Here is a 9214-nt window from a genome sequence, read left to right on the forward strand (position 1 = left end):
TGCATTCATAATAAACTGGTCTGTCTGTTGGGTTGATTTGATATTTCACATAAAAGTCTCAGTTTAATAATGTCACTCAATAAAGTCTCATTTCGATTCATATGTTTAATATGGAGACTGTGATTCATCTACTGAATACTGGTCTTGATGAAGGAAAAGATTAAAGGTGTTTTCAAAAGTTAAATACTATAATAGGCTACTAATTAAAAAACAATTGTTTTTTTGTCACAGTAATTTACTTGAGTAATTAATCTCAATAATACTTTTGCTTTGAATTAAGTCCAAAATTTGGCAAGTAATGGCACTTACTTGAGTGAAAATTTCCAATAATCTTTCCCTTTCTGCTCCCGGTACCAATATGTACAAATAGGATTTTCTTCTCAAATAAAGAATTTACCCGTCTGTTAGTCGAAATAATTTATTTTAAACTTTAAGTGATGTCCTCATGTTTATGTAAGTGCTTTTGTTGCTTCAACTCCTTACCACATCATTATCTCATTGCAATATCAGTGAACAGAGATGGATAAAAGCTTGTAAACAACATTAAATTGTTTTCAAATGCTTCCAGGAATTGCACGTGACCACCATGCAGTTGCATTGTTGCATATAGAAAAAAAATAAATCAAAATGGATCAATTCTGGGGTCAGGCCTGTGGTGAATAACGAGCCATTATGTTCTATTTCCTGGACGGGTCGTTCGACGAGGATCTCCTCTGCATCAAGGATCCTTCCTGTCCGGGCGGCGGCTCCGTGCGCGCACGCCGGCCCGCCGTGATCCGTGAATCACGCCGCAAAATGGGCATCCATTCGCGCACAGCGGGAGCCCCTCCCTCCTGCTCACAGTTGTCCCGGTGGTTGCTCCCGAGGAGACGGGGGGAGAAGAGGGAAGGGAGTGGAGAGGAGAGAGGGCCGCGGGCGCGACATGAAATGAACGCGAGGAGGCGGTGGGTGTGGTGGTTGGGGCTGGGGGTAGGGGTGGGGGGACATGACTGAAAATAATCACATCATCACCATCCTCGCATAAATCAGAGATGATTAGCCGTTGACAGAGGCTCCTTGTGTGAGTATAAAGGGATTGTAACCTATTATTACATAAATAACTTTGACCTAGTTGGCGGAAAGGGCCACCGAAGTTATCCCCGGTCCGCCCTTATTGTCAGTGATGTGAGTGACTGTTCATTTTTAGTTATTCCCAGTAAGGCACCATTTGCAACAAAATGCACATTCATCTGCGGTCCTCCAGTGATGGACCAGGCACCTTTCATGTACTATAATGGAATCAAACGCAATCAGCGTCATAGGATTTTTAACCATAATACAATAATTTATCACACTATTGACCATTTGTGCTATACTTTTTTGGCGTACTTTATGTTCCGTTTTGTGTGCTTCGTGCCACATTGTGCTGCATTGTGGGTTGCTATGTGCATTTTGACTCTTTAAAGGTACCTTGGCGAGCATTGCATGATATTTCGGTGTATCCAGTGGCACAAAACATCACGTTCGTCCACACCACACATCCAAACGTGGCACAGCGCTTCACCCAAAGCGCCCGAACGTCTACTCCAAAATGAAAAACACAGTACATTAAAATGCATTTTAGACTAATGTTACATTATTGGGTTACGCCATCACATTATTTGGCAAACCTATTGTAATCAGACCTGTTACGTAATAAACTCACAATACCATTGAGTACGGACCAAAAAAAACTATCACAGCATTCAGGATCAGATTAACGGCTTTATTACACATGATTGTCCACATAATGGACAGTTATTATGCTTTGGCTCTCTGATGATTTATGACTTTCACAGAGGGACCGGTGAAGAAGAAGCTGTGGATTCACCATAGTGGTCAATTCTTCCCATCAAAGGGAGGTGCCCAACGCAATTTCATGAAGGATTATCTGGCCGAGTTACCTTCACACACTTTGAAACGTGGAAACCTTTTGACTCTTTGTACGAGTCAACAAGCGATGTACCCGGGCGACCGGCGAGGTTTGCCGATAGCTTTGTGAGGTGCACGTTTCCGGGGCTTCCCGCAAGACAGGCTTAGGAGGCGCTGGGGATTAGACCCATAGGAATCCTGGCTTCAAAGTCCACGGCGAGCAGAGGGCAGGGCCGAGCCCCGTTCCCTGACAGCTGAGGTCGCAGCATTTATCGACCCGCTGGTGACGGGACGGAAGCGCCATTTGGTCCGGGGGCTCCCCGCTGCTCCCAAACTACCGCCCGCTCCACACGCCGTCTCACCTCTCGGCGATGGACGGCGTGAGGTTGTTGGGGTGTTTTTTCGAGAGAGGGACATCAGCGGGAGGCGTTTTGAAGCGGGAGTCGGGTTGCCTTATGTGTCCTATGTCAAGACATCACCCGCTACCAAGAAACACGACGCAAATGTGTTGTGTTATTCCTCGCGTTTCCCATAGAGGCGCTGCACGCACATACTGCTCAACAAACGACACGACTGAAGAAGTCCCCGTTTTTCGGGAAACGTAAACTGAAATGGCAACGGCAGCCATTTCATCGGAAACATCATTTAATACCCCTCAAAGCTTCCTCCTGCCAATCTGGTGATTGTGGCGCCCCCTCGTAGATTAGCCCACTCTGACCAGTAGGGCCCCAAAAACGTGTGTATGGTATGTAAGCGAAAGAATATTGCAGCTTGCGGGGCAGGTACCGCATAACACGCCCGTGTATCCTGTCGCAACATGGCAAAGAAAACGCGACAGATTGGGGGATGAACCCGAACGTGGCAACCCCGTCCCAGCGGACACGGTGTAGTTCTAACGTGGTTCCGGGAAGATGCATCCCGGAAAAAAATAACAACACAAAAGGCATCAGTGCACCCTGAGTTCTTGAAAAACACGGCGCGTTTTTTTCGGAAGCAGCAGGCGTCGTTATTTTGCCGGGCGTCTGCCGGCGTGCAGAGGTCACCCCTGGCGTCGGTATTCAGCGACGGCGCACGGCTCGTCCCGGTGACATCGCAGGGAACACCGCGTGCTCTGCCCCGAAAACCGCACGACGTTAGCAGCCGATCACACTTTGCGCGCACGTATACTCAACCGCGTTTGCTCGAGCGATTTACGTCTTGAAAAGTGGACATCACGCCGAGGAGCGGTCATGGAAAAGGTGTATTTATATGCGTCGGTTGGTAAGGATTCTTTTCCAGTCGTGTGCTCACACACGTCATCAGACCATGCTCATTAAGTTATGTGATACAGAAAAAGAAACACCGTCCAGAATGGCTTTGAATTTCACAACTCACATATTTAAACCACGTACAGTATGTGCGTCACAAAAGCACCTTACGAGTATTCTTCACAATTGTTCAGTCGCATTTCCATTTATAGAAACTTCTCCGCGGCTCAAAATATTTCCATTAGCGCTGCCGCAAATCTCATTTAGGATTTCGGAAGCCCCGCTTTGCAAAGTCTGCACTGGGTCGGTAAAACCAATTTGCCCACCTGTCCTGGCCCTAAATGCGCCGCAGCCAACAACTCTACAGTAACAGCAGAAAAGTTTAAGTACATCCCCTCTTATCGGTCGGTTCAGCTCATATTCGTCACGGGGCCCCTGAGGTCTTTGACTTTATATACATGGTAAATCTGACAGCGTGGTAAATCCCCTCCGGGGCTTCTGCAGTTATAGGATGTCTGTAAATAGCCGAGTCGTCTCCTGCACCCTGCTCTTCACGCTCCCTTAATCACATTCCACAACATATCGAGAGACAGAGGGAAAGAGAGAGAGAGAGAGAGAGAGAGAGAGAGAGAGAGAGAGAGAATGAAGGAGCGTCGGGAAGACACCAACTTTTGCCAGACCTGTGTCATCGAGCTCCTCGGGGCGGACTCCTCTTTGAAGACTCGCCGCGGCTCTGCTAATGAGGGGAGCTGTGCAACAGGCCCCTACGTGAGGGGCATCCGGCGGCCCCATATTGATCCTGGCCTAATTAGTCTGTAGGTGCACATCGGCGCATAATTAGACCGATACTGAGCCTAATGAATGCAGGCGACTGGTAATACCCCCCCGGGAAAATGTTAACCGCTCGGAGAATTTCAAATTTCAAATCCTCAAAAAAAGATATGTTTTTGGAGAAAAAAAAAAAACAAAACCAAAAAAAACAAAACCCCCACTGCTCGTGCATGGACAACAGTGTGAACAGCAGTCGAGGACGTACGTATAGCTTCCTACAAACAAGGGTGTTGAGGTTGTTCAAGGTTTCCGGAACATTCTCTGCACCTCGATGACGTGCGCTTCATACAGCCCCGTGGAACAGAAGAGCTTTTACCCGCTAAGTGCTGCCCAATCTAACAGCTCAAATAACACCAAATGAGTATAGGGAATGGCAGAGAGAGAGAGAGAGAGAGAGAGAGAGAGAGGGAGAGGGAAATAGTCTTGCACAAAAGCTGCGTTCTGATAAATTGTCCTTCTGAGAGACGCGCCGCGGACACTATGGAAGAGCATCGGCTCCCCCGCGGGCTTGGCGTTCCTGCGCCCCGCTGATGTCTCAAAGAAGGTTGTCGAAGCCTCTGACGTCGACTTCTTTGTGCAGAGGGGAAACGTCTCCGTGCGCGCCATCAGTCAAATTTTGCGGCGCAAAGAGAATACTTTAATCAGCTGATTGAACTTCAAAAACACGCGTGAACACCGCTGCGATGCCGTCAGAATCTAAATTGGGTTCCCGACAGTAGTAGTCTTTAGAAATTAACTTTTCTGTTAGGAGGCTCTACATTAGGGCGTTAAGGGATCATACTGGTGTCAAACTGGGTTTTAGTCCATTTGCGAACAAGCACTGACCATTTTACCGTTGATAGTTCACATTTTTGTATTTTCAATATTGTCTCTACTTCCTTTCCAAATATTTTGCTTCCATTTGAAAAGGCGGAAGTGCCATTGCTTTAACATAGAATGAACAAAATACATTTTAAATACATCAAAATTAAGTCACTTTGGCAAAAACAATGTGTAACCATAGTTGTCCGTGGGACAAGGAGCTAATTTTAGGGACGGTTTCTATCCCTTTTGTTTGGACTTTCCAAAGCCCCAAAATAGAGATAGAGAATACTGTATGTATAGAAGATAATATAAAATAATAGTGGTGTGGAGAGGGTGTGGTCTGAGCAGCCACACCTGTCTTGGGTGTAGGTAATTGGGCCCAGGATCAGTGTGGCTGTACGCCTGTTGCTCGATAGAGTAATAAAGGAGCAACAGGTAACAGGCTCCGGTGCCTGTTCCACCTAGCCCACTCGCTACAATAAACTGGTGTCTTTCCACTCCATTGTCTGTCTCTCTGTGCCGGAGGGCCCTGAAAACGCCACTCGGGTGGCGCGTGGCCGGCAGGAAACTGCCACAATAATATCAAAATATAACAAAGAAAATGCGAATTAAAACTCAATTTGACACTGGTAGGGTTCTTTCATTTTTAGAAGTTTTCTTAATTCCCTCAGTGGCTTTGTTTTCTGTACATTATTTTCCGACAGCAGACATCCAGCTGTACGTTACACGCCATAATGTCCACCGTCCCTTTGACATGCAGTGCTGCACCACTGACAGGCCACATGCCCTTTGCTTCCTTTTATTCAGCGTGTGGGCTTAGCATCGCGACCGGAATGGAGTGAGAATCCAAACCAGACGCCGGCATAGGGCAGAAGTGACTTTGTTCCTCGGAAGAAAAAAACCAAAAACCAACAACAAAGCACCACCCAGCTCCTACGTCAGCGAGCGGCGGGTGAGTCAGGCGGGCAATGTTAATTACGAGGGTAAAACAGGGGCTAAAAGTCACCTTGCTGCAGCCGTCACCCAGCCCCTGTGTCCGCTGTCACTCAGCGCTCGCAAGTTGTCAGGGGAAAAAGAAGCCTTCAACATTCTCCGATAGCCAATTGTCCAGGGAATTATGACGGGAACAATCCGTCGACATAACCCCCGCCGCTCGCCGCTCCGTGACACGCTCTCTCACTCTGCTCCATCGATTTGTTGCCTGAACGCCATCTCTCCAGTGACTGCTGCATACACGCCTTGCAGCCCCGTTTCCCTCCCACGCGATGCGACATGTTTTTAGTAGACCGTTTCCTCTCCTGCCGTGCAAAAATTTTTTACCTACATTTCAAAAAAAAACTTTCGACTGCACCCGGATCCTCGGGGATGTTCCGGTGCCGTCAATACAATACAGATCCGACGCCTCGTCGACGGGTCTGTCAAACGTCAGGAGGCAAGCTTTTGAATATGTAAATTGAACTGCGATAATAAACACTACAGACCGTTAATGCAGTGTCCTGGGTTGACGGGTTGATGCTTTGAACATTAAAAATATAACCTATCTATACATCTGAATTAAATTCCCTGAGACAACTTAATGGGGCAATTATGTTTCCAAATGGATACCTTTATACCCCATTGGGTATACAGGATACATGGTTTTACTTTTGGCACAGGCTGCTAATTCTGATGACGTCACCGACGCCCGGTCGCTGTTACCTGAGGACAAAATGGTAGAGACGAGGCAATTCCCCAAATTCGGTAAATGTGGATTTCAAAGCCCATACAAGCACTGCGGGCAAAAACCACACACCAAACCAAAAACCTTTTTTCTTGTGAAGTGGATGGCTATCCAAACGTATTGAACTGTGCGTACCACCAACCCATTTTTGAATTTCATTCGCTCGACCTCACACACGCCACGGATCGTGATATTTATAGAAAGCGTACACCAGGACCGCTGAGATGGGGTTAGGGTATTTAACTGGCTGCCTCCGCATTGTGTTCCGAGTGGAAGTCCAGAGCGACCGCCTCGAGGGCCTCCACCCCACATCAACCCCTGAATGAAACAGGATGATTCAACCTCATAGATGATTGAGGCGACAATACCTTCGGTTCTTGGGCTCTATAGTGGATACAGCAACACGTGGCAGTGAGGAGTGGACAGAAAAAGCACATACACATGACACAAAATGACTCTAGTAAGAGCGACTCTTCGATGTACTTGTATTTAAGTCTATAATACTCCTACTGTAGCTTCGAGCATCAGTGCTCATGTACTGTATATCCTGGTCACAATTTACTGAAAAATTGTACAGATGGTGACATACAGTAGTGATTAACACACAAATAGAAATATGAATCCAGATTTTTATTTTTTATTTTTTAATAAGTAACGTACTTGACTTGACTTAGAAATGTCGAAAGTCAAAAGTCTCAAAAACTGAATACACTTAAGTAAACAGATACTTAAAAAATGTACTTTACGTCAGTCCCAACGTACTTGCACTATGTCCACCACTCCAGACACGCATGCATGCAGAAACACACACACACACACACACACACACACACACACACACACACACACACACACACACACACACACACACACACACACACACACTTTCTGCTTCATGAAATTGCATCTGCGCAATATGTTAGCCACTAATGGGTCTTGCATTCCGACCTCTGGACTATTTAATGTTTACATTGCTGTGGCTAATGTAATTCATGTGGCGGGGGGTGAAGCAGCCGGGGAAAGCCCACCTCATTTGACACATCACCTGTGTGGGCGTCGTCCGCACAGCTCAGCGGACCGGATATATGAGGAAGGAAGGAAAGTCATAAATAGATTAAAAAAAACAAAAAACTGACGACATTGTCGTCGTCAACTACAGCATGTACCTTACAAGACTCTATATACCAGCACTGAATGTGACTTGTAATAGCTAATAAATTTCAAAATTCAACCCCATAGGGCTGGAACCCTATTGTTATTGTTCAGGGAAAATTCTCAATGCAATGAAAAGTAGTCCACAAAAACTCGTCACCATGTCAACTACAAACCACTGGAATGTGCGACCGAGTGATGTGTTCAAGATCCAGCGCGGTGTCGGAAAAAAAGAAGCCGTGCAATGGTAATTCCTCACAGAAATACCACAACGTTTTACGTATTTTATGGAAACGTAACTTACTGAAAATGTAATCCAAGGAAAAAAGTCAACAAATGAATTACGTAAATTCGACTCTTATGGTAAATCAACATGAATACTTCATAATTGACGTATACAAGACACAACGTCACCTACTGTCACTGAGACACCGGTTGCAATACAACAAGGTAAGTTATAACAATGAAAAGATGTAGTTTAAAGTAAAAAATAAAATACTTTTTCTTAATAAATGTCATGTATAAACATTTTCCTACATCTAAACTTAACAAACTTTAATGAAAAGGCAGAAAGTGTTTGTAATATTGACAAATTCTTCCATAACAATTCTAATGCCAAATTAATGATAAAGTTCCATAAGTCTTGTCTGCATTACAATATAGACAAGTCATCTATTAAACTGAATTTTCCAAGTAGATTATTGACAGAAAAAATACATTGAAGTAGTTATTACAACTAACATGTATTTATATATTTCTTAAATGAAATATATTTATTGTTATTGTTATGAAAAGTAATTACAAAAATATTTTTGTTATTGTTGGAGATGCCAAAAAATAGATATCTAAATAGATATCTAAATAAAGTCTAAGACAATAAAGAAGCCATTGTTCAAAATTCCAGTCATCAGGTCCAGAAACAACATCCAAAAAAAAGTAGTGAATAAAAATACTGTGAAAAAAACACAAATAGAAAAACTTTCAATTTAAGTCTTTCCATTATTGTCAATGGTTGATGTCTGGTTGAAATGGAAATTCTTCATACGTAATGCCGTGAAAGTTGGACTTGTGAAATCACATGAACGTAACTACATGAAGTTTGTAAGCTCAGTAAATCTTGATGCATTTCACAAAAAACAAAATGTTTTAACATGTACGCTAAACTAATAAACTGGACCCTGTGGATTGCTGCCTGCAGCTATGTTTTATTATTATTATTATTATTATTATTATTATTATTATTATTATTATTTGTAGAAGTAGTAGTATTATTTGTAGTAGTATTATTATTAATAATAATAAAAACATATATATAATAATAATTATTATTATTATAATTTTGTTTAACTTAATGGAAAATGCAGTGTGTGTAACGTTGTGAAAAGCGTATAATTTTGTTTGTTTCTATTGTAACTATATGTATTACCTGTTTAGGAGACAATAACAATTTCCACACACTTATAATTCAGAAACAAGAGACCTTCTCAGCATCAAGATATAACTGTAAAAATATAACAAAACACATAGCTTGACAGTATAAAGGATAATCTCTTCTATTGTCTGAAACCAA

The sequence above is a fragment of the Zeus faber genome (genome assembly GCF_960531495.2).
Source record: "Zeus faber genome assembly, chromosome: 19".
In the NCBI taxonomy this organism is placed as follows: Eukaryota; Metazoa; Chordata; class Actinopteri; order Zeiformes; family Zeidae; genus Zeus; species Zeus faber.